This window comes from Mesocricetus auratus, unplaced genomic scaffold (assembly GCF_017639785.1).
Source record: "Mesocricetus auratus isolate SY011 unplaced genomic scaffold, BCM_Maur_2.0 Super-Scaffold_100028, whole genome shotgun sequence".
Classification (NCBI taxonomy): domain Eukaryota; kingdom Metazoa; phylum Chordata; class Mammalia; order Rodentia; family Cricetidae; genus Mesocricetus; species Mesocricetus auratus.
The window spans coordinates 12,511,512-12,534,276 of NW_024429209.1; the positions used below are offsets into that span (position 1 = coordinate 12,511,512).

The following is a 22,765-nucleotide window of genomic DNA, read 5'->3' on the forward strand; positions in this document are numbered from 1 at the left end:
GTTTGTAAGTGGGTTCCTAAGACGTGCCCAACCTTAGTATCTTCTGCCCAAAGGGTGGGCAGGTACCTCCTGCCAGGGACTTTTAAAGCTATCAGTGTGTGTGTGTGTGTGTGTGTGTGTGTGTGTGTGTGTGTGTGTGTGCATGGAGGCAGATGTCACTCACTGGGCTCCAGTCCCAGCTCTGGCTCTGCATGCTGGTCTCAAGGAGCCCTTCCTCCCTCCGGATGGAGTCTTGAGTTCCGTAACCCAAAGCTGTGGCATGAGAGGGACTAATTATCTATCAGCCAAGCCATCTGTGGGTTGATTTTTGATGAATCTCCCCACTATCCCCACCCCAATGGCTTTTCCTGGCCCTATGCCAGCTCTCTCTGGACCTAGAAATCAATTAACAATGGCACAAGAGATCCTGCCTCCCCCTTCTTGGTAAGGAGATTCAAAATAGTGGCACAGATCGCCTCTGAGTCCTGTTCTGTCTCAGGGCACCCTGTCACTGTGGACATCATCTCCCCTATCAGCTCATTCCAAGCCTGCCCAGCCCTCTCTCTTGTCCTGGATCTTCTCTCTGGCCTCGTCAAAGGCTCTGCAGCCTAGCTAAATATCTCTGGAGACACCTAAGGTCCCAAGAGCACAGACATGCCATGACACTTCCAAATCTACGAGCAACTCTACATGGGAGCAGATCTCGGTATGGTTGCAGGCCCCTGGCCCTGGGAGGGCAGCTATGGGGAATTCCTAAGGTCTCACTCAGGAGACCTCGAAAGGCCTGGATGGGCTGTTTTCCTCTGAGGACCCAAGTCCCACAAGAATGGTAGAGACACGCAGGAAGGCTCACGCAGCTGTCAGGGCTGGAGAAGATGAATGGTTAGAGTGGAGGGGGACTAGTCTGGGAGGACCCCCCCGGGGGGGGGTAGAAGAAAGGAAGTGTGGGGTATTCAGTGGCAGGAGAGTTCCACCAAGACAGTGACACAATCTCCTAGAGGGTGCCATTCCTCCCACCCTCGTCTTTTCTCACCCAGCAGCCAGGATGCCACTGAACAAAACCCAGAGCCGAGTCTTACTGACAAGGCTTCAAGGGCTCTACCCAACCCAGGGCAAAACCCTGAAGTCACCAAAGGCCACAAAGACCCTAAGACCCTACAGACAGCGCCTCTGTCCTTCCCATCGTCTCTCTCCTACGCGTGGCTCCAGCCACACGGCCTCTATTCGTGCCCGGCACGTCCCCACCCCAGGACCTTTGCACTGGCTGCCCATCCAGATATCTTGCCAGCCCTTCCTTCCTCCTGGTCTCTGCTCACAATCCACCTTTGCACACTGGAACTGAAGCACCGGCCACGTTAGCCACTCTGCCTGCCACTCTCCCTACAGACCGTCACCTCCCAGAAGGCACTGATCTCGGCCAGTCAGATTCATCCATTTCTGTGTCCCCAACACCAGCAGGTGCTCAGGTTATTTCCTGACTCAGCATAGAATGCTCTCCCGCTTGCCCTCCACTGTGCCCAGAGGCCACTGAACCAGTGGAGCAAAGCTCATCTCATCTCCTCTGGCTCCAGTGACTGACCACAGGTGGACATGTGACATAGGCCTGACCAATGAGAGAGTGGGAGCCTGGGAGCCTGCTGAAGCCCTGTTCTGAATGGTGTGTGTGTTGTTTGTATTTTGGTGATAATGGATGGAATTAAGGTGTACTTTGTAGTCAGCCAAAGGCTAGTCAGGGCTGTCCTTCAGGTGGGAGGGAGCGTACCCCCCAACACAGTAACCCCCTGAAAGAATATCGTGGGGTAACATCCTAGGCACCCATCCTGTGTTAACTCAGCCGCACACACAACAGCAGGGTTGAGAGGTCCAGCCTAGGAAGCTAAGGTAGGAGGGGTTCAAGAATCTGCCACGAGTCACACACAGCTTGCAATTACATACAATCCCTGACCCCCAAGAAGTTCCTCAGAACAGATCACCACAGAGGGTTCAGTGCTGTCCACCTTTGGGTGAGTTTGGTCAAGGGGACACAGGAGGGGGCAGGGTGCACCCTCCCCAGCAGGTCTCTGGGAAGTAAGACCCGTAGCTCTATTGAGAGCTCTGTGCACCCAGCATCCTGACCCCAGGTCCCACTCCTGTGATACCCACAATACCCAGGACTGAGGGTTAGTGAACAGGAAGAACACGGAGAAACTGCTGGTAGGGGCGGTCAGAAAAGGCTGCCTGGAGAGTCAAGGCCGGAGAAGCCCCGGGGTCAGGGAGAGTGAAATGGTAGAAGGTGTGGCCTCAGGCAGAGGGGAAAGAATGAGGAAAATGTGGCTAGGCAGTTGCCTAGCTGGAGACTGCCCACTAAGCCCTCCTCCCTGGTATCTCCCTGCTTCCTAGGTGTAGGGTCCCTCCAGCGCTCTCTGGTCTCTATGGGAGTTCCTAGGGCACAGTTCCCCATGTCCCCTTCTTAGGTCCAGGACCTTGGTACCCTGGTGCCTTCTCCTGGGATTTCAGTTGGAAATGAGAGCCAAGACAGTCATCAAACAGGACAGGGACAAAGGGACCCTTCTGAGGGGTGGGGGCTTGAGGGGCGGAGGCCCGGTCTCCAGACAAGGATCAGCATATGGACAAATAACTCAGGCATGAAGAATACAGGGCAAAGTGGGCTAGAAACTGCAGCCCGTGACAGTCAGGCAACAGGTCATTCAGGAAGACCCGTGTACCAGGCACAGTTCTTGGTACTATGAACAACAGGGGAGCAAAGTCTTTGTCCTTACGGCCCTGACATTCCAATGAGTCGGTGAGTCTCCACGAGGGTGAAGAGTAACGGACAGGATGGGAATGGGGTCGAGACCACGGTCCCAGCTGGCACTCAGAGAGAGGCCGGAGGCAACACGTGCAAAATCTCGGGGAGCAGAATGTACAGATCCTCCACGTGCTAAAGAAGAGATGGCCGACAGGCCGTGGGACCCCAGCACTCGCACACCTGCACATCTGCTGTGTGCCAGGACCATTCCCTGCCGGTGAAGACAACTGCACCCCAGATCTCTGCTCCCGCCAGGCAGGCAGAGAATGGTTGGTGAACAGGGCAGTCCACACTGGCGGGAGGAGGCAAAAGGGAGCACTGAGTGGAGTGGACTGGACTGGACTGGATCCTGAACTGGCTGCCCAGATTTTAACCAGCTCCACAGCCCACCGGATGCCGGGTGATGTGTAATTTCTTATGGCCTCAGTATCTTTATCTATAAAGTGGGGGAAATAAGAGCATTCACTACATAGAGCTGGGAGTACGGAATGGCTAGCAGCCTTTAGAAGTAGATCAGTATACAGCAAGTGCCCAATCAGTGTTGGCAAGTCTCAGCTGCTGGCTTTGGGCCACCTAGCAACAGCATCCAGTTTTCATGTGAGCATCCTTCCCTTCCTGCATTTGGTTCACAATGTTTAGGCCCAGTTGCAGAAGTCTAAGGTTAGACCATGAGATCAAGACCTGAGCCAATCAACAATCAGCACCTTTTCAATCAACACCCCTGCCTCAGTGGCTCACTAATCAGAAAGTAGGCGCTGTGGCCTATTGCGTGTATTCCATCCTACAAAAACAAGGGGTCCTGTCTCCACCTGCAGAGTGGAGAAGGAAGCCACCACGGGAAGAGGCCAGTTCTGGGAAGTGGTATGAACTCAGTGACATTAGAAGCCTGATTCCAGCTAAGTCTGAGGGAAGAAGGCTCATTTCTAGGTCTTTCAGGGTCAATAGGTTTCCCCTCCTCCTTCAGCTGTGAGCTGTTCTCTCTTTTTTTAAGGTCAGCTTCCTCCCGATGCTTCTGGACATGAGTCAAACTCACTTATTTTCGGAGACTCATGAAGAATGGCTGTTCTCTGCTCTGTTGGTGGTCATGGCTGGCAAGGCTCCAGAGCCGTGCATGGGTTATGTGCTGGCTGCTGAGCAAACCTGCATGTGGTCTCTGTCTGGCCTGGAGGATTCTGGGTAGGGCCAAGAGAGGACTCCAGAGCCAGTATCCAGCAGCTGGGGGAGCTACCTGTCCCCTTTAATGGCTCTGATTGCTGCCATTCATTCTCTCGATGTGTGTGTGTGACGTAGTGGCCTGATCTGAGGGCAGAGGACATGACCCTTGCCTCTCCATGGAAGAGTCTTAGAGGTCATAGTATAGATGAATGCATGGGATTCTGTGACCCTTCTCAAAAACACACAGCATAAAGCCCGCAGGCCATACCTCAGTGTGCCTGCCCCACTGGGCAGTGAAAGCTGCCTGTCTATTGGGGTATAAGTTGTCCTGCCATCCAGAGGTTCCCCAGAAGTCTGGGTGACTGGAATATCCCCAGCTCTCTCTTCTTTTTTTGTGTGACCCAGCAGGGTGAAAGCCATGATGTCAGGGTCCAGAGGGCAGGAAGGGTTGACATCAGGTGTGGGTTACCCTGGCAATCTGTTTACTTCATGTTTTTAAGGGTAAAGTCTCACTTGAACTCACTGAGTATCCAAAGGTAACCTTGAACTTCTGACCATCCTATTCCCACCTCCTGGGTGCTGGGATTGCTGACATGCACACCACACCCCGTGTATGCAGCGCTGGGGCTGGACCCCAGGGCTCTGTGCGTGCCGGACAGGAGCCGATCAACTAAGCTGCATCCCCGGGACCTTGCGTCTGGTTTTTTAAAGAGATATCACTGTGTGCTCCTGTCTGGTCTGAAATTCCCTATGTAGACCCGGCAGTGACCTGCCCGCCTCTGCCATAGGTATGCGACGCGATGACAGGCTGTCCTGTCGGGCTCTCCCGATAACACCTTTCTAGTGACATCTGGGAAAGGTAGAACTATCTTCCATATCTAAAGTTCAAGGAAACATTAATCCCCCCCCCACAGCTTTTGTTTTAAACCCCCTCTTGTTTGTAACAAGAGACAAGATGCCCAGACGACCTCCCATAGGGGGGGATGTGACCTGGGGAGGGGACCCTGGGAGGGCCTGCCTCACAAAACGCCCAGGTATTACCTTTGGAGAAAGACACCTGTCCGCAGTGGCCTCTGTCTATAGTTGGGGACATGGGCACAGATCCCCCCCAGGGACAACGTGGAAACTGGAGTGAAAGACTTAGGGGCTGGAGAGATGGCTCAGTGGTTAGAGCCCACACTACCCTTCCAGGGGACCTGAGTTCTAGTCCCAGCACCTATACTGTGCAGCTCATGAGGGTTCTTGTGCCTCAGGCCTCTGCAGGTACTCCATTCACATGCACAACCCCTACATACATTCTCATAATTAAAAATTAAGTAAGCACTTTGAAAAAGACAAAGGACCCAGATTTAGGAGATGGGTCATGGAAAAGTCAGTCCGTTCTAAGCCTACAGACAATGAGGCCCCTCTGCAGCTCCACTGGGAGCTGGGAGTAAATCTTCAGGGCCATCAGATCTTCCCTAAGCACTTCCTACGTATGTGCCAGCCACTGTGTGTGGGTGTTATGGGGGATACTAAGGCAGGGATAGTTCCAGACACTGGTGTTCTGGTGAGGACAACAGAATGAACTGATGAAGAGAATTTCAGATTCTCTTGAGAGGTCTGAAGGGAGCTGTCTGAGTTACGCTACAGATTTAATCACAGGAGGCCTCTGGGAGGAGGTGACATTGAGCTGAGACTCGAAGGTGGCGAGAAGCTGTTATATCTGGAATGTTACCTCCCTCCATCCCTCCCTTCCTTCCATGTTGCTGGGGACTAACCCTCGGGCCTTGGGTGTCCTAGGCAATGCTCACGAAACACCTTCTAAACAAAGGTACAGAAAGGGCTCAGTGGCAAAGGCACTTGCTACAAAAGCTGGCCAACCTGGGCTCTGATCCTGGAACCCACTTGAAGGTAAAAGAGACCCAAGCAACTCCACAAAGCTGTCACCTGACTTCTGCGTGCACGCTGTGGTACCCGTTCCCCGACCCACACCAAACACAAGGGTGCCAACGAAGGCAAAGGCCCCGTGATTGGATTAACACCAAATCCTTGCGTGGTAGCGGCACGCAGGAGAGTGCCCGGCTGGCACAGCTGAGAGTGGACACGGCTGCACCCAAGCCCATGCCTGTGGCAGCCACGCCTGCTGTCCTTCCTGGGTGTTTTGGGGAACTAGAATCAGATAGGACATTCCCACCTCTGTTCTTTGTTCTTTCCTCTCAGCTGAGGACAGAGCTTCCTTGGCAAGAGTTACAGTTATTTCTGTAAAAGGCCCAGAGCCAAAAGCAATAAAGCCCGAGAACAGAGTCGTTATTCACGCCTAATTGCGGGCTGGTGTTCAGTGGGACTGACTGTGCCGGCCTCTCGCCCCATCGCTCAGCCCCACACTTCCCCTGCCCTGTGCATACCCTGCACAGCATAGGGGTTTCTGGCTGTGGATGCTGCTGTGGCCTCCAGGAAGACCATCCAGGAGTCACAGGGCATCCTGACTGCTGGGATTAATAGCCCAGTCATTTCTTCCCCTTCTGCCTGATGTCTGGCTGAGCATGCCATCCTGAGCCAATACAAACAGCCCAGGGCTTCTGGTCATTCCAGAGGCTGGCACACACAGGTGGGACAGCCTCCTGAAGTCCCTTTCACCAAATAACCAGCTAGCGGTAGGATGGTTAGAGAATATGTGGGCCCCACTTCCTGCCCCGCGTGCCTCATTGACTAATGAATTTCTGAGAGAAGGATGTTAGGGAGGAGGCTGTGAGTTTTGTGAGCCGGGGCAGTGAGGCATCAACTGGAGTGTCAGTAAGCAGACCCGTTCTGGGGTTGGAAGACAGGCAGGTGAGCATGCCAGGTCCAAACAAGACCGGGTCTGGGGTGTGTCTGGCATCCAGGGTGCTGGGAGGGCCCACGACAGCCATCTTCATTTTCCAGACAAGAATACTGAGATGCAGCAGGATGAGGGGAGTTGAGTTTGCCCTATAGAGAGGGGCTTCCAGACCCCAACAGGACCACAGTACAGGCCCCAGGAACACGAAAATCTGCCATGGATGCGTTGGCCTTTAACAGACTCCATCCTTTGGAATGACAGCTGCTCCACCCAGGCATGGGCCACACAGACTTCTCATCTTCCTGTCCAAGAAGCATCCGCTCCCTTTCCTTCTTTGGCAAATAGTACCCCAGCTTTCTCTAGAGGATAGTCTCCCCTACCAAGGGTGACCATGTGACCAGGGCCAGCCAATGAAACTCTTCCTGAGCTCAGTCCTACCAGATAGGGCTCAGGGCAAGGGCCCCAGTAGGGGTGGGTGGTCCTCCTGAATCCTCCACTCCAGAAGGCTAGCAACTCCTGCTCAGAGTCCCCCAGTGACTTCCAGACCGAGTCCTGTCCTCTCCTAAGCCCAACCTTCTAGTGCCCACTCCATGAATCTGGTTTCTCAGGCGAGCATTGGGGTGGGTGAGCTGTTACTTCCGCAGACTCTGTCCAGCGGCCACACCCTTGTGCAGCAGTCTCCACCCTAGAAAACTGTGTGTTCTTCACCTTGTTCTGACCTAGAGAAAGTCTACAATGTGACACAGGACCAGTATAAGGCTTAAGACCCCGCAACTCTCATTTCTGCACCTTCTGAAGCCAGACTCACCATGCTGTGAGGCCATCCAGGTCACACAGACACATGGGATTCAGCAAGACTGAGGGACGGATGCATGCCTGTGACCAGCACTAGGTGTGGGCCAGCTGGGCATAGCCAGTTTGGACTTGCCACTGGAGTCACTCAAAGCAGATCACGGGCAACCCACAGCACCCCCAGAATGCAAAAAACTCCTACCATATCCACCCAAGCGCTCCAAAGCCCAGCAATGGACCAACCTCAGAGAACTACCCGTGCGGCAGCTGTCCATATAGTGCCTCAGTTTCCCCCTTACTAGAAAGAGATGACCAACTTCTTGCTTCTAAAGATTTGTGGGACGACTAAGTGTCAAGCAGTAAGTAGTTTTGAGCTTGATATGCAGCCAAGGATGACCTTGAACTCTTGACCCCACTGCCTCCACATCCTGTGTGCTGGGATTACACGTGTACTACCTGCTAGGTGTAAGACTTTAACATCACTACAAACACACTTGTAGTGTGTTGTCCCTCGGAGTGTGTCATAGCGGGCGCTAACACCCGTGTGATCCCTGTAACTGGGAAGAGTGGGCCAGACACGGGGCCACCGTTCCCGGTCCCCCTCTCCCGTTTTGTTCCCTGCAGGTGAGAACCCAGGCCTGCTCCACTGGGAAAACCAACCAGACACAGCAAGAGCAGACGCAGCTGGACTTAGCTGTAGCCTCAGGAGAGGCCCAAGAGGCACTCAGGCGGCCTGACAGGGCCCACATTGACCCCGCAGCCCTCAAGTTACAGAAGAAGCTGAAAACTCTAACTTTTAAAAATATACTTGTAATTGTAGCAACTAGGGGGCTGACAGAGGCACATTGTGAGTTCCAGGTCAGCCTGGGCTACATAGCAAGACTCCGTCAGGCCTCACCCCCACCATGCAGCGATCGATTAACTGATTTTTCAGAAAGGTTCAAAGAGACACATGGATGAAGAAAATAAAAGCCAAAGCTTCCATGAGCCAAACACAGGCCCTGGTAGGCAGCCTGGGATGTTCCTCAGCCCTTCCCACTTCCTTGTTTTTTAGACAAGGTCCTGAGCTCTCAGTCCTCCTGTATGCTGGGTCTGCAGACACAAGCCCCTCATGTATGAAGCAGGATACTGCTCCAGTCCTGAAACATGCTGGGTCCTCAGGAGCCCAGCCAGAGCTCAGAGCTCATCCTGGGACGGGCTCAGATGCCAGTAGAGGAGGCCACGAGAGAGGCCTCAGCCTGGACTGTCATACCACCTGCCTAACGGTAAACTTCGACGTCAGTGGCCCAAGAGCCACCATCTCTTGTGCGGGACCTGATGTCCCTGCCGGGGCACCAGGGGGACGACCCCTCCTCCACCAGCCACCGTGGGCATGCATGAGTCCAACCAGCTCTGCCTCAAACTTGCTCTCTGCCAGTGACAAACAGGTTTGGACTTCCAGGCCAGGAGTAGTCACCTTGCAGCAAGGACAAAGGCTGCATTCCGTTCTGCCATTGAGCCACAGGCCTCCTTCCTGGGCACCTGCAGGGCTGGGCCAAGCTCTGACAAGACGAAGTCCTAGCTACTTTGGGCTTACTTTTTAGTGAGGAGAGAGGAAACAAAGTACAAATAAGCGTGGAGGATTCCAGAGGAAATACCGTCACCCTACAGTGACATCATAGCTGAGGCCAAAGGAGCCGGAAGTGAAGCTATGAAGGAAAAGCAGGTCACACGGTGGGGACAGGAAGTGCCAAGGGCCTGGGGTTGGAGATGGCTTCCAGCACCTGAGGACAGACAGGTGGCCAGTGTGTGGGGGTGCAGGGGACAAAGCTAGGAGGTTTAAAGGTAAATGGGGTGCAGGCAGATGAGCCTGGATTTCATTACAGGAACGGCAGGCCCTGACACAGGCTGCTGCTGCAGGACACAAGCCACCTCCAGGAGCCCTCTGGGACTTGGCAGAAGGCACCTGAGCCTTCCCTCCTACTATCGCAGTTCTCGACTGTGCAGAACACCGGCATTCCCTGGGCAGTTGCTAAGCACCTCAAGGCCTGGACTGTGACTCTAACAGCGCTTCGGGTGTGGCCAGGGCGCTGGAGATTCCGGGTCCTCTGGAGACAGTGAGGACCTCCCTTTCCCAACCATCTGCCTGTGCTCACAGTGACAGGGGCCACTCTGGGTTCTCGGGACAGGCTCTAGGTGTCCATGGGGCCTGGAAGAGGAGGTACAGTGGGGTCAGGGCAGACGTGGCAGAGCAGAGCAGTAAGTCTGATGACACCTTGCTCGTTGAGCCCACTGGACTGTGCTCACTTGTCACAGGGGGGGCAAATGGCCTTCCCTAGAGACAGTGTCCCCAAGACACAGCCAACCCTGCCCAAAAGCTGAGGAAGGATTCTCAGATAAGAGCAGGAATAGGCTTCCAGTGGGAAGCCAGCTTTGCTGTCCCCAGGCCCTCGTGCCCAGGCATTGATCTAGGTTGCCACATCCACTTGGGGAGCAGGCTGCTAAGACCGGTCCAGTTTCCAGGGGGGAGGCAGCAGAGACTCGGTGAGGCAGAGTGACTCCCTGTCTGCATACAGCTCTTGAGAGGCCAAGCTGGCAAGACATTCTGATTAGAGCTGTTGTCTTTCACTGATGCCACAGCCATTTGGGGCATCTCTTCTACCCTGTTGCAGCTCATCCTGGGGAGGGGGCCAATGATCCCAAGCTCGATTATAGACTGCGTGGCCCTGTTTGGCAAAGACTGGATTTATCTTGCTAGCAGCACTGAGTGTCACAGGAGGATGCTGTGGGAAGAGAGACTACAGTCATCTTTGGGATAGATGCCTTGGGCTCAAAGACACCCTCCAAATCAGCATCGCTATAGGCTTATATTCACGGGGGGGGGGGCTCTCCTTGTCCAAGGGAGCACCCTGGGAATGTGTGAGGGCATCCAAGTCACCACGTGACTGGCCGGAGTGCTGAAGAGGTGCAGGACTATTGGGCCATTTATGATGACACACACCCAGTAAACAACCACTCATTTCCAACACAACTTCAGGGGGAGGGTGGTTTTGATTTTGGGGAATAGAATCTCATAAGTCCCAGACTAGCCTCGAACTCCCTATGTATGGTCTTCCTGCCTCAGTCTCTGGAGTGCTGGGATTACAAGCATACACCAAGGGACCCAAGTTCCAGTATAAGTTCCTAACTTCTGCCAGACAGTGTTGTAGATGAAAGAGCCACTAGTGCCAGGCGGTGGTGGCTCACTCCTTTAAACCCAGCACTCAGAAGGCAGAAGCAGGCGGATCTCTGTGAGTTCAAGGCCAGCCTGGCCTATAGAACTAGTTTCAGGACAGCCAAGGCTACACAGAGACCCTGTCTCAAAAGCCCAAAAAAGAAAGAAAAGAAGAAGCTGTTGGCAGCTTCCAGAACCAAGAAATGGACTGTTGCCCACAAACAAGATCACTTTTGTGTTTTTTTTCACCCTACACCCAAATAAACAGAGGAAAGACCAAAATCTGTTTCACTTGGGAAATTTAGCCAGTTGTTCACAATTTATTAAATTCCATTGTTTTATGGGTATGTGGCTACGTGTGTGTATATGTTTGTGAGCGTGCAGACTCCAGACTGTTATCAGTTGTCATCTTTAATCTTACCTTTTGAGACAGGGTCTCTCATTGAACCTAGAGCTCAACGGTTCAGCTAGACAAGCTGATCAGCAAGCCTCAGGGATCCTCCTGATTCTGTCTCCCTGGTGCTGGAGTTTACACACTTTACCCACCAAGCTGTCTCCTCGGTTGCTAGAAAGCATCTATGACCATATTGGCTAAACATCCACCTGCACTGGCCGCTGTGTGTGCTGTCCCCACAATATGGGCACCTGTACCAGTCTTGCCCATGTGTCCCGCCCAGGTGTCCCGCCCAGGAGTACCGCCCAGGAGTCCTGGCCAGGTGTCCCGACCAGCTGGGCTGCAGTGTGTCCACTGTGTTTAATTATAAGCCACACTGCCTTTGTTTTCCCTTTCATTTCTAATCAGGGTATCTCACTGATGACTGTGTAGATACATTATCTGTGAATTCCTTCGAGGAAGCCCTACCCTCAAAGCACTTGCTAAAAACAGAAGGTGTTTGATCTGTTGGTCTGGGAAGCACTGAGTTAAGACCATCAGCAAAATCCCATTTATCTTTCCCAGTGTTTGGTTTAGAATCCAGGACAACACCCAGGCAAGGTTGCCTACGAGACACAGCAAAGTCCGCTGCAGGGTGTTTTCAGAAGGACTTTGTTCTCTGGAAAAAGAGATAGAAAGAAGTTCTGTCCTATATCCCTACCTTGAGGGGAGATTTGATGATTGGAGCTGTGGCAGCCACACTGAAACCAGGAGACGAGAGGGTGAAAGACAGACTAAGGACATGAACGGCGGAGAGCAGCACCCTGGGATTTTGGTAACACCATTCCAAGATGTTATCAAAAGACAAGACTCAGACTCTCCCTTACTTGGCACTTTTTGCTATGTGAGAAATAGAAACTTCAGTTGCCCAGAACACTAAACCAGGCATTCCATTTTCCTGAACGTAAAGCACCGTGAGCCACATTCAAGTGAATAGACGCTGAGCTATCATAACGATCTTGGTTGGCTTCCCTGTCCTCCCAAATACCCAACTTAGCGGCTGGCCTTCAGAAGTCTGCAGACAGCATGTGTCCCCAGAGCTGCGACAGGCAGTGTTCACCAAGCACAGATTCCTCCTGAACTTCCCTAGGCTGTTTGCTTAGATCCCCACCTCTGGCTACCAAGGTGGGTTGGACTGCTGCTGGGGTCCTGGCCATGAGCCAATAAGAAGAGCTGTCAGCAACACACTTCCCAGACACATCTGGCAGCCACCTGGCCAAACACATCTTACGTCCCTGCTTGAGGTCCCCAGCGTTATGGCCTCAGCCTCCCCTACCCCCGGCCCCACAGACGTGCTTAGCATAAGGATTCCAGTCTGAGCTGGAATGGAGGGCTGTCTCCAGTGGGGCCCGGTGTGTAAAGCAGGGGGCCATGTTTTTAATAACATGCAGCTATGAGTCGGGGGCGGGAGAGGGGTTGCCACTGAGCCCGCGTGTGTTTTGCAATCCTCTTGAGACTGGGGATGTAAAATGTAAGACACTGGTTTGTGGGAATCTATCAAAGTGCTCGGCAGCAGAGGAGGCTCGGCCGGGCCCATAGCTGCTCTGCTTGGACGGCTTTGTGCCACCTGCCAGGGTAGAGAAGTCCCCCCCCCCCCAGGCGATCCCCAGAAAGCCTCTGCCAGTCACCCAGCAGTAACAAATCAGTCAAGGGGGGCCCAGCCTGCAGTTTCTAGCGCTGCTAGGAATTTCAGAGGGGGAGCCAGTGGGTTATCCAAAAATATTCACCAAATAGGCGTGTGACAGGCCCTGGGGACAGGGAGCCACACCAGGGAATAAAGTGAGTTCTCCCTGGTGTAAGTGTGTCTAGCTAGCCACACGGCTTAAAATAGCTGGGAAGCACGATGGCTCCCAACGCAGGTCGCCCGCCTCAGCAGACTGCAGACTTGCACATCCAAGACGTGTGCAGGGACCTGGAGGGCCAGCCGGCTCAACCCCTCTTAACCTTCCCTCCAGGTCCCTGCTCACACTGCTCGGGAACCACCCTGCTCCAGGCCACCTGGTCACTGCACGAGGTCACCGCACTCGGCACTGTGGTCGCTCCTTGTGGTGGGGCCCTCCTGAGCAGGGGAAGAGGCTGAGAAGCATCGGTGGTCTCTACCTACTCGACGTCTTATTCGAGACACTCAAAATTGCCCCCACCAGCTACTGCACCTTCCCCAGCTGGCAAGGGCATCCCTGTTTGAGACTCAATGGCTCCTCCTTATTCTGGATCCACTCAAGTCCTGCTGGCCCCACACCCCAAATCTCTCTCCACTGCATCAACCCAAACCATCACCGTGGCCACTGTCAGTTCCCCCATAGCTGCTCCTGGCCCTGGGCCTTGAGGCCCCACTTCTCAGCATCAAGCCAGCCAAAGCTTTTTGAAACAGACCGGCTCCTATCTGAAAACCTCCTCTGGCTTTCCACGTCATTGAAAACAAAGTCTGAGCACCATGCTTCTGGCCTCCCCTCCACAACTCACTCATGGCCGCCTGCTGGGCTGGCGTCTGTGTCCTCTCCCCCTCAGAGCCTTTGCACAGGCTGCTTTACCGCCTCAAATGCTCTGTCCTCAGCTCTCAAGGTCAGCCTCTTCCTTCACTTCAGGCCATGGCTCAGAGGTCTCCTCTTCAGGGAGGCCTCTCTAGACTACCTGCCTGAAGCTGCCTTGGGTTTCACTGCTGTTTTTGGAGCCTGTCATGAAAAGCCTTGACAATGGCCTTATTCACCCAATGCTTGCCCTTGGGGCCTTCCCCTCTTGCTGCACTAGGTCCTCAGGCAGTACCTGGCTCTTGTCATTTTGGAGTTCATGAGGTACTGGGAGCTGTGAAATACTGAGACCTGTGAAGTACTGTACATGAGGTACTGTGACCCGTGAGGTATTGTGACCCGTGAGGTACTGTGACCTATGAGGTACTGTGACCCGTGAGGTACTGTAACCTATGAGGTACTGTGACCCGTGAGGTACTGTGACCCGTGAGGTACTGTGTGACCTATGAGGTACTGTGACCCGTGAGGTACTGTGACCCGTGAGGTACTGTGACCTGTGAGGTACTGTGTGACCTATGAGGTACTGTGACCCGTGAGGTACTGGGATGAACCCGTGTGGTATTGGGCCCTGTGTGGTAGTGGGCTCATGTAGCCGCTAGGACCCATACCATACCCAGAAGGCTGTCATGCTCAAGGCAAGCGTGCATTCTGACACTTCTATACCCTGTTCTCATCTACAGCACCCCACATACGCTGCTACCCACACGGGCCGACAAGTCCCTCTTCCAAGCCTTTGGCCGACTTGAACATATACCGGGTGCCCTGCTCTCTCCCTAGGGCTTCACATTTCTTAAACAAACACTTCAAGATGATTTTCATGGTGGGGAACCAGGCACACACAGCCCCCAGAAAGCCCTGGCTTGAAGCCAGGCTGCAGTTTTCTTCACTGAAGCGGCTGAAGCAGGCGCTGGTTCCCAAGCGCCCTGTGGAAAGGGAAGGGCAGTGACGACGTCCCTGAGGTTCTCACCTCAGCCAGGATGCTGACAGACAGGCTCCTCGGACCATGGCTGCCCATACAGGTGGCTCCTGGCTTCCCAAGTGGCCAGGCTTCCCTTTTGCAGGGGACCCCCAGTTTGTGGGACCCAGCAGCCAGCCACCTCCCCCCCCCGGCCAACCAGACTGTGGTCTGAGGCACGTGTAACTTTACTACCTCAGCCAGTGCGCAATGGTCTCATGGGAGGGCATCCGGGGGCCCAGGGGCGGTTGCTGCAAAGAGGCTTGCTTCTATTGAGCTGTGCCTACACAGAAGGGGGGGGCACTCAGTGGCATTGTCCCGGCATCTCCAGTGTGATAACGGCCAAGGTTTACCTGAGAGAGACGCTAAGCACCTGGTGCTGATGATCTCACCCTGGCCCACAGACTCAGGAAAGGGTGTGAGGACTTAGCCTCATCACTTGTTGGATAAGAACTCAGAGGCACAGAACGACTGAGTCACACGCCCCCATGTCATTGCTGGGCAGGTGGCCAGACAGACTGGCTGTCTTCAACACCCAGCCTGGGGCTGCCAGAAGCTGCAGGGTGAGAGCTGAAGGAGGAGAGTGAGGTAGAGGGCAGAGAGGAGATGGAGAAAGGCGCCTATGGCATATACTGAGCCCCAGTCCAGCAGCGAGTGCCCTGACGCCGGGGCTGCCTCGGGATCCGGAGGCCTGGGAGAGGCATCAGACATTTGTCTTTTGCCTCCGAGTGATTTCGGAGCCTCCCTTTCAATGGCTTGCAAGAGAAAGGGTCTTGATTGCAGCCCTTCTAAGAAAACACCCCGAGCTGCGACCGCAGCTGCCAGTGGATGCGGGTGATACAGTTCTGGCTTCCCGCCCATGAACTGCAGGGTCTGTAACCCCAGCGCCCAACTGCAGCCAGCCACTGCCTCTTCCCCTCTAGGCTCCAAGTGAGGTCTAGTTCCCTAGCAACCGCCCCAATTAGGCAATCACGCCATTTATCAGGATGCCAATTAATTATAATGATCTTAATGATCTCCCAATTAGATAGCGCCTTGAAGCCGGCTGGATCATGGGCATCTGCCGGGGTCCCCACTAGGCCAGTCCCTGGGGCTGGCCATAGCCAGACTGTGCTGGCCTGCAGGTCACCATGGAGAGGCTCGCTTTCCTGTCCACTGGCACACAGAGCCCAGCCTGAAACCAAGTGCCCGGGACCCCCTCCGAGGCCACTCCACCAGCAGCCACAAGAGGGTCTCACTCCCACAGCGTCGGACCTCTTCCCTGTGCCTCTGAAGAGCTAAAAATCGCAATCTCAGCATGCTTTGCTTTGGCCACATTTGCGAGAACCTTTGCATCTAGACCAGGGGAGGGAGACGAACCCAGGGGAAGAAGAGAGGGCAAAAGCAGCCAGAAGAAAATAACAACACAAAAAATAATACAAACCAAGGACACCTCCCTACTCTGTCCCCAAACAACTGGTGGTTCTTGGAGAAGGGAAAGGATTTGGAGGGGCTTCTAGCTTCCACAGATTTACTGTTTTACTGGTTAGGTCTTTCTTGCCCCTGGAGGAAGAGGCTGAGCGTGGGCCTGAAGTCCGAGGAACCTACCACAGAGCACTGCATTCAAGCCACAGCTCTGGGAGGATTTTGTATGGACACGTGACTAATGTCTAAGGGCCTACAACACTTCCTGTTTGCTATCTTTGAGGTGAAGGGGAAACTCCTTTGAACTGGTCAGAAAGGCAGGAAGGGACTCAGGTCTTCAGAGAGAGCAGTCTAAGAACAGATAATGGCTGAGTGATAATCTCCCGCTGACCCAGGGGCCAGAAGCCACCAAGGCCAGACACAGGAGAGAGGCTCCATTCCCCAGTTAAAAGGCATTCTGGACATCCGGTGTGAAATCCCACATGGGATGGGGTCCTTGGATGAAGCCCCGTGGGCCAGGGGCACAAGAGGGGCACTCAGACTGCACATGGGTGCACTTAGCTCCTCCCTGGGGGCCAGCCTTGTCTTAGCAAACCTACTCTTCCACCCTTAATTCGGAAAACCTAACATGCTATTAAGGTTTCAGAAAAAAAACCATAAATTCAAATTTTAAAAAACCTCAAAAGGGTTTCACAACGTCCAAAGCCACACTGCCTCTCAGCCAGGGCAGAGTCGGTGGGTCCGGCATGCCACTGGTCAAGCCAACATCATCATCAACAAACTGCCAATTTTAACACTGAACGGCGTAGAAACAGGTTGTTCTGATTTTCCCCGAGGACTAGCCTGGCTGGGTGGAGCATCTTGGGGAGAGGGGTCTTCAGGGAGTTCCCACCCCCTTTTAACCAAGGGTTGTATCTTAGTTGATCCCCTTTGGGCAAGGAGCTGAACCTGGTCACGGTCACCACAAACTGTAAGATGAACAGTTCTGGAGAGAGAGAGAAAATCCAGGGTGTCCCTAGGGAGAGCCAGAGTCACCTGCTCTCTGTCACTCACCTCCTGGGGGTGCACCGTGAGAAAGAGGCAGGGACAGATGGAGAGGGGAGAGGGCGGGAGTCCCTACAGACACAGCAAATATCTAGAATCAAACGTAAGCTGAATGTAATTACTTGGTTAATTAAATATTGACTTTTAACTCAAAAAGTGATTAAAACAAGCTGCAAGAGAGCCAATTCAGAAGGGGTGGGGCCGCTCAGAACTTTCAGGAAGTGGGGAGGGGGCGAGGGTCGCCACCACAGCCACGCTCTGTGCAGACCATCTTACTGTGTGGACCCGGGGACAAGGCTCTCAGGGTCCCCGCCAGACAGAGGCCATCAAGCAGACCTACGTTCCGCGGGTGGTTTCCCTCCATCTGCCCACTTTGAGCTTCCTCTCGGCTGGCCACCAGCCGCCCTCGCAAGGACTAACACTACCATCCACGCTTCCCCGGGTAACACTCCGTGCCTGGCACGCTCAAAGCTCCACCAATGCTTGTCGAATGAATGAATGAACGAACTACTCTAGATAAAGTCTCAGTCCCACTGCAGCGTCCCCTTCGGGCTTCTGGAGCCCGCGGCGGACGCAGGTCTGCAGGGCGATGGGTTCTGACCTGGCGCGGGAGAACTTTTCCGATTTCATTTGTCCTGGGTTCTGCGAGTTCCTAGTCCTTGCTTGCTCGGGTTCTGCCCAGACAAGCTGCACGTGGCCTGGCCTCTGGGTCTAAACCCCAAAGGGTCAACCGGGCCATGCTCCTGCAGCCCTTGCATCCAGGCACCCTTCCCCGGGGACCACCGGGACGCAGCGAGAAGTCCTCCCCCCGCCGCCCAGCCTCACAGACGGGGTCAAACCGGTCAGCCCCCTGTGGCCGGCCGGCGCCGAAGCCTCCGGGTGCCACCCTCCCGAAGCTGGGGCGGCGGGGACCAGCTGGGCTCACCTGAGCCGTGCTTGCCCTGGAATCCGTGATTCGGGCCCGGCCCCGGCCCAACGCCCCACTCACCGCGCGGCCCCCGCGGCCTCACCGCGCCTCTGCCGCAGCCGGGCCGGGCCGCGGGGCGTAGGGGACTCCGCGCTGCCGCTGCTCCAGCCGCCGCCGCCGCATCCCGGCTTCTGCTCCAACCCGCCCGCCCCGGGCTCCTAGCGCTCTAGGACCCGGGACCCGGCCGCCTCCCGCCCCGCCGGGGACCCTGCGATCCAGCCATCGCGCCTCACCTCCGGCTCCGCTGTCGCCCCGCGCCCTGGCCCGAAGTCCCGGCGGCTCCCGGCCTGCTGCCTGCCGAGCCGGTGGCCGGCCGCGCTCCCGCCGCCGAGCGCGCACCCTCGCGGGCCCCGGGCGCACTCACCCGCACCCGCTCCCGCTCGCCCTGGGCGCGGAGTTGAAGGCGATGTGCGCTGAGCTGAGAGCTGCCGGCGAGCCGGGACCGCGCGTGCGTGTGTGCGCGCGTGTGTGCCCCTCGGACCGGGGGCGCATCTCTTAGTCCACCAGACACCGGCGCGAAGTCGCGAGGGCCATGGATCAGGCCCCGGGGCTGGCACGCGGAGAATCCAGCCTCTTTCCGCCTTCTCGTCCTCCTCCCTCCCAGCTGCGAGGAGCCAAGTGTTCCCTGAGGCGTGCGGCAGCCCCGGCCCAGCGCTGCCCCTCGTAATGACACGTTAATAAATGTTTTCTTTTATCCGCTTTCACAGGGGCTCGCCCCGGTTTGCAAACACCCGACTGCCTTTGCTGAAAGCCCAGCGCTCGCCTCTAAACACACACGCACACACTTGCCATTGGAGACGCCGGCTCGGGCCGATCCCCAAGCTAGATCGCGGGAGGAACTGCCCACGCGCCTGGGACCTTCCCACGCGCCTCCGAAGCTCTCTGAGAAATTAACTTGAGCTCAAGCGAAAGCAGAAGCGTTGCCCAGACATGGGCCGGGAGTGGGAAAGAAAGGAGAGGCCGGTTCCCTTGGTAAAGGGAAAACTGGACTCCAGGTGGTGCTGTCTGCGCGGTTTCTGCCGTCCCCGAAGCCACCAGAGGTCTGAGGGGCACTGGCTGCCTGGGGTGGGTGAAGGAAGAGCCGCCACAGAGCCGACCAGTAACTGCAGAAAGTACAGCAGATGAGCTGGGGGGAACCGACCCTGTGTGGGGAACAGCACTGGCCTGCGGTGGAAGCGTAACCCTGAAAACCCTCCACGGTGTTCTATCCGTTTATAGATACTGAAACCAAGACACAGAGCGGTTCCAAGTTATTGGCCCAAGGTCAAGCAGTGGATGGGGGATCTGAACCCAGGAAGCCGAGCCCTGGCGTTATATCTGAAACCCCAGGCTGTACTTACTTTCCAAATCCTTCTTTCCCTGGTGGGATTTTTTTCTAGTTTCCTGATGGATAGTACTGTCAAGTTTAATAAGTAAAAATAACAGGGCACCCATGGAGATAAAAAACAAAACAAAACCCTTTGCTGTTTATCTAAAGGTCAATTGGATTGTTTTGACTGGGGTGGGGGCTCCAGACTCCTCTTTGTACTAATCCCGAACTTCCTTTTCCAAGTCAGGGGTAGGTCCCACCTTTGGCCAGTGTAAAGTTGTGACTGTAATTTCACGAACCAAAAAAAAAACTGACCTCCTCCTCCTTTCTTCCAGCCTTATTTCTGTGCAGGAAGGGGCCACACTCCCGGTAGCACTGTTCCGTGGATGCACTGGTGTCAGGCCACTCCTATAATTAATAGCTTCCTGAGAATTGACACTAGAAAGTGTGGTGGTGCTCACCGGCTATCCCAGCACTTGGGAGGCAGAGGCAGGAGGATCAGAAATTCAAAGTCACCCTCTTCTACATAGTGAGTCTAAGACCAGCTAAAGATCCAGGAGGCCCATTTAAGAACAAACAAACAAAAAGAAAAAAATATAAAAACAAACAAAAAAACCCAACAGGTAGAAAAGCAGGTGTAATTAGTTTTGATATAATTGACTATACGTGTCTTTGTGCAGTCAACTTTGTACAGTATTACCCTGGCTCTGGCTCACTCCTGTGATCCCCACTCTAGGAAGGCTGAGGCAGGAGGATCCCCAAAGTCAAACCAGGCTATATAGTGAGACTGTCTCAGAGGCACCCAAAACAACAAGTATAAATGTGATCTTTTTGTATTCTCTTCTTTCTCTGCAACGTGTACTTTTATAGTTTCAACACTGCTTGCTCTGGGCCCCATATGACTTGGGGGGTCTCCTCCTAGGAGAACGGTTCCAGCAGGTTCTGCGTTTGCACCTGGTCTTCACGTGAAATGTCCATTCACAATCTTTGGAGAACACAGATACTCAGAGAGGTTAGGGTCTTGCCCACAGTGGATAGGCAGGCGGCTTTCACTCCCCGTCCCTGTCTGCAGAGGCTGTGCCTGGCTTTGGACCAGGTACCTCAACACAGCAGTGATTTTCTGGCAGGACCCCAGTGTTCCATGGGGGTCTTGGGCAGGAGAGGGAGGGGAATCTGGGTTGGAACCTGTGTCCTGTTTCTTTGAGATTCTGGAAGATGTTCTAGTAGTTAGGGATTTGCACCACAAAACAGTTGGAGAACCACAGTAGGACCACACCCTTGCTCTTCAGAGGGTGGGTCTCTCTGCAGGTGGGTGTGTCCACCAGAAATTCCAGGACAGACAGCGACTCAGTCACCCAGTTGGGACTGCTCGTTGGAGGAAGACCGCAGCACATGATTTCTCTTACATTTTCTTTCTGCTAGAATTGAGACATCTAACATAGTGATGGTGACATCGGCACCTGGTCCCATTCCTTTTTTTTTTTTTTTTTTTTTTTTTTTTTTGGTTTTTCGAGACAGGGTTTCTCTGTGGCTTTGGAGGCTGTCCTGGAACTCGCTCTGTAGACCAGGCTGGCCTCGAACTCACAGAGATCCGCCTGCCTCTGCCTCCCGAGTGCTGGGATTAAAGGCGTGCGCCACCAATGCCTGGCTGGTCTCATTCTTTACTGAGGAGAGGACAAAGTTTAAGGACAATTGTGTACGCATGAGACTCTCTCATCAACTAAGACACCTGGAGGGTCTGCAAAGCTTTTCCAGTTACTGTCGTCTCCCAATTCCTAGTGAACTCCTAACCCTGCTGGTCTGTGCCTCAGCCTGTGTCCCAGACTCCTTTCTGGTGGCTGAAGACAGCTGACCCCACTCAAGACCTTCTGTGTGGACCTGAAGATGTGAGGAACTTCACCGTAACATGTCTCCTAACCTGGGAAGTCATGGTCTCTTCCACAGCTGGGCTCTGGCCAGGGTGGGCTAAACAGAATCCAGGGACCTTCAGGGATTCCTAAGTGTCCAGCCCCTGCCTTTCTAAGCACGTGATCTGGGCCAGCTTTCTTTTGTGTTCCCTCTGCCCCGATGACAGCATCACTACAAATGGACGACCGTAGAGCCGTGTAAACTCCTAGGCTGCCCCCCAGCCCCATTGGTTTAACATTGACAACCTTTGTTCTGACACCCCCATGCCTCGCTTTTCCCCTCTGGGAGTCCCTTGGTGACTTGCTATACGGGACATCATGGATCCCGCTCACCCTGTGGGGTCCTTTCTCTTCTCACTTCCTTGACTCTCTGGCAGCGGCGGGAACCCAAATGCCTCTTTTTGGACCTTTCTGCATCACAGCCCACAGGTTGAAACCAGTTAGATTGTTTAAACTTTCTCGGCAGCATCTGGGCCAGAGTCGATGGTAGTTTATGAGGGTTATAAAAGACAACCTTTTAACATGTCTCAAGCAAATTGGCGTGTAAAGCAGAAACACTAAACGGAGGGACACGGCTGCAGACTGGAGGCTCCGGCTGAGGCCCGTGCTCTGGGGCACAGGTGGCTTTAATAACGCATGCAAGTTTGGCTGTGACTCCCCCTCCAAGAGGAGCCTTTGCCCCCCTCCAGCATGGAGATCAACCCTCCCAGCTCCTGAGTGGAGATGGGCTTTGCAGGGTTTTTAAAATACAAGTTCGAGTACTTTACAAAACAATATGAATTTGTGGTTAGTTCTGCTGAAGTCTCAGAACCCAAGCTGTCTTGTCAGGAGAAACACCCTGGTATTAGCCAGAAACTGTTTATATGTCTTCAGATATTGTGATAATGAGCGCAGCTCCGTAAGTCCCATTAGAACAGAGCACTAATTGTATTTCATGTGGCCTCCCTGGGCCAGCACACGGTCACAGACAGGCTTTACTTCAGCAAAACACAGCTATCTTTGCATCGCCACAGCCGGTTCCCCCCTTTAATTACATGTAATTGTATAGTCTAATTTATTCTAACGCCTGACGCCTGAAAGTGCACATTTAGGAATCAAGGGCTAGTTTGGGAGGGAGGAGAATTATAAACCACTATAATTGCCTCAAGCTATCGCAAAGAGTGATGGTGTTTACTGTGAATTCTTACCAGGGAAAGCGTGGGACAGTCCCCAGTTAAGACACTCTTCAAAGACCACAGGTCATGAAGACAAATGCACTCATTGTCTGATGCTATACCATTGGTCTGTCTTGGAGAAACAGGCCAGAAAGTTTAACTGGGTGAATCTGTGTCTCCTGTGCGGCCCTGGTAAATGAGGGTACACCTACAGTGTGAGGATGGGTGGAACTGACCATAAAAATAGCCACAAGGCCCTGGGCAGAGCAGAGGCCTTTCTGCAGACAAGGTGGAACAAAGAGATTTTTCCTTTCAAGGCTTTTTTGTTTTTTAAATTATCCACAAGTGTGTCTGTTT

General features: G+C 54.1%; 1 protein-coding gene across 3 annotated transcripts in view; it reads right to left on the bottom strand.

The window, feature by feature from the left end:
- The window catches only part of Sulf2 (sulfatase 2), an 80,412-nt gene extending 61,434 nt beyond the window's left edge, over nt 1-18,978 (bottom strand). The window contains exon 1 of one of the 3 annotated variants that reach the window (XM_013124436.3): nt 18,828-18,978. The gene's annotated coding sequence lies outside the window, so the exon portion shown is untranslated. The other 2 variants (XM_013124435.3, XM_013124433.3) reach the window with 2 other exon arrangements.
- Nucleotides 18,979-22,765: the final 3,787 nt, after the last annotated feature.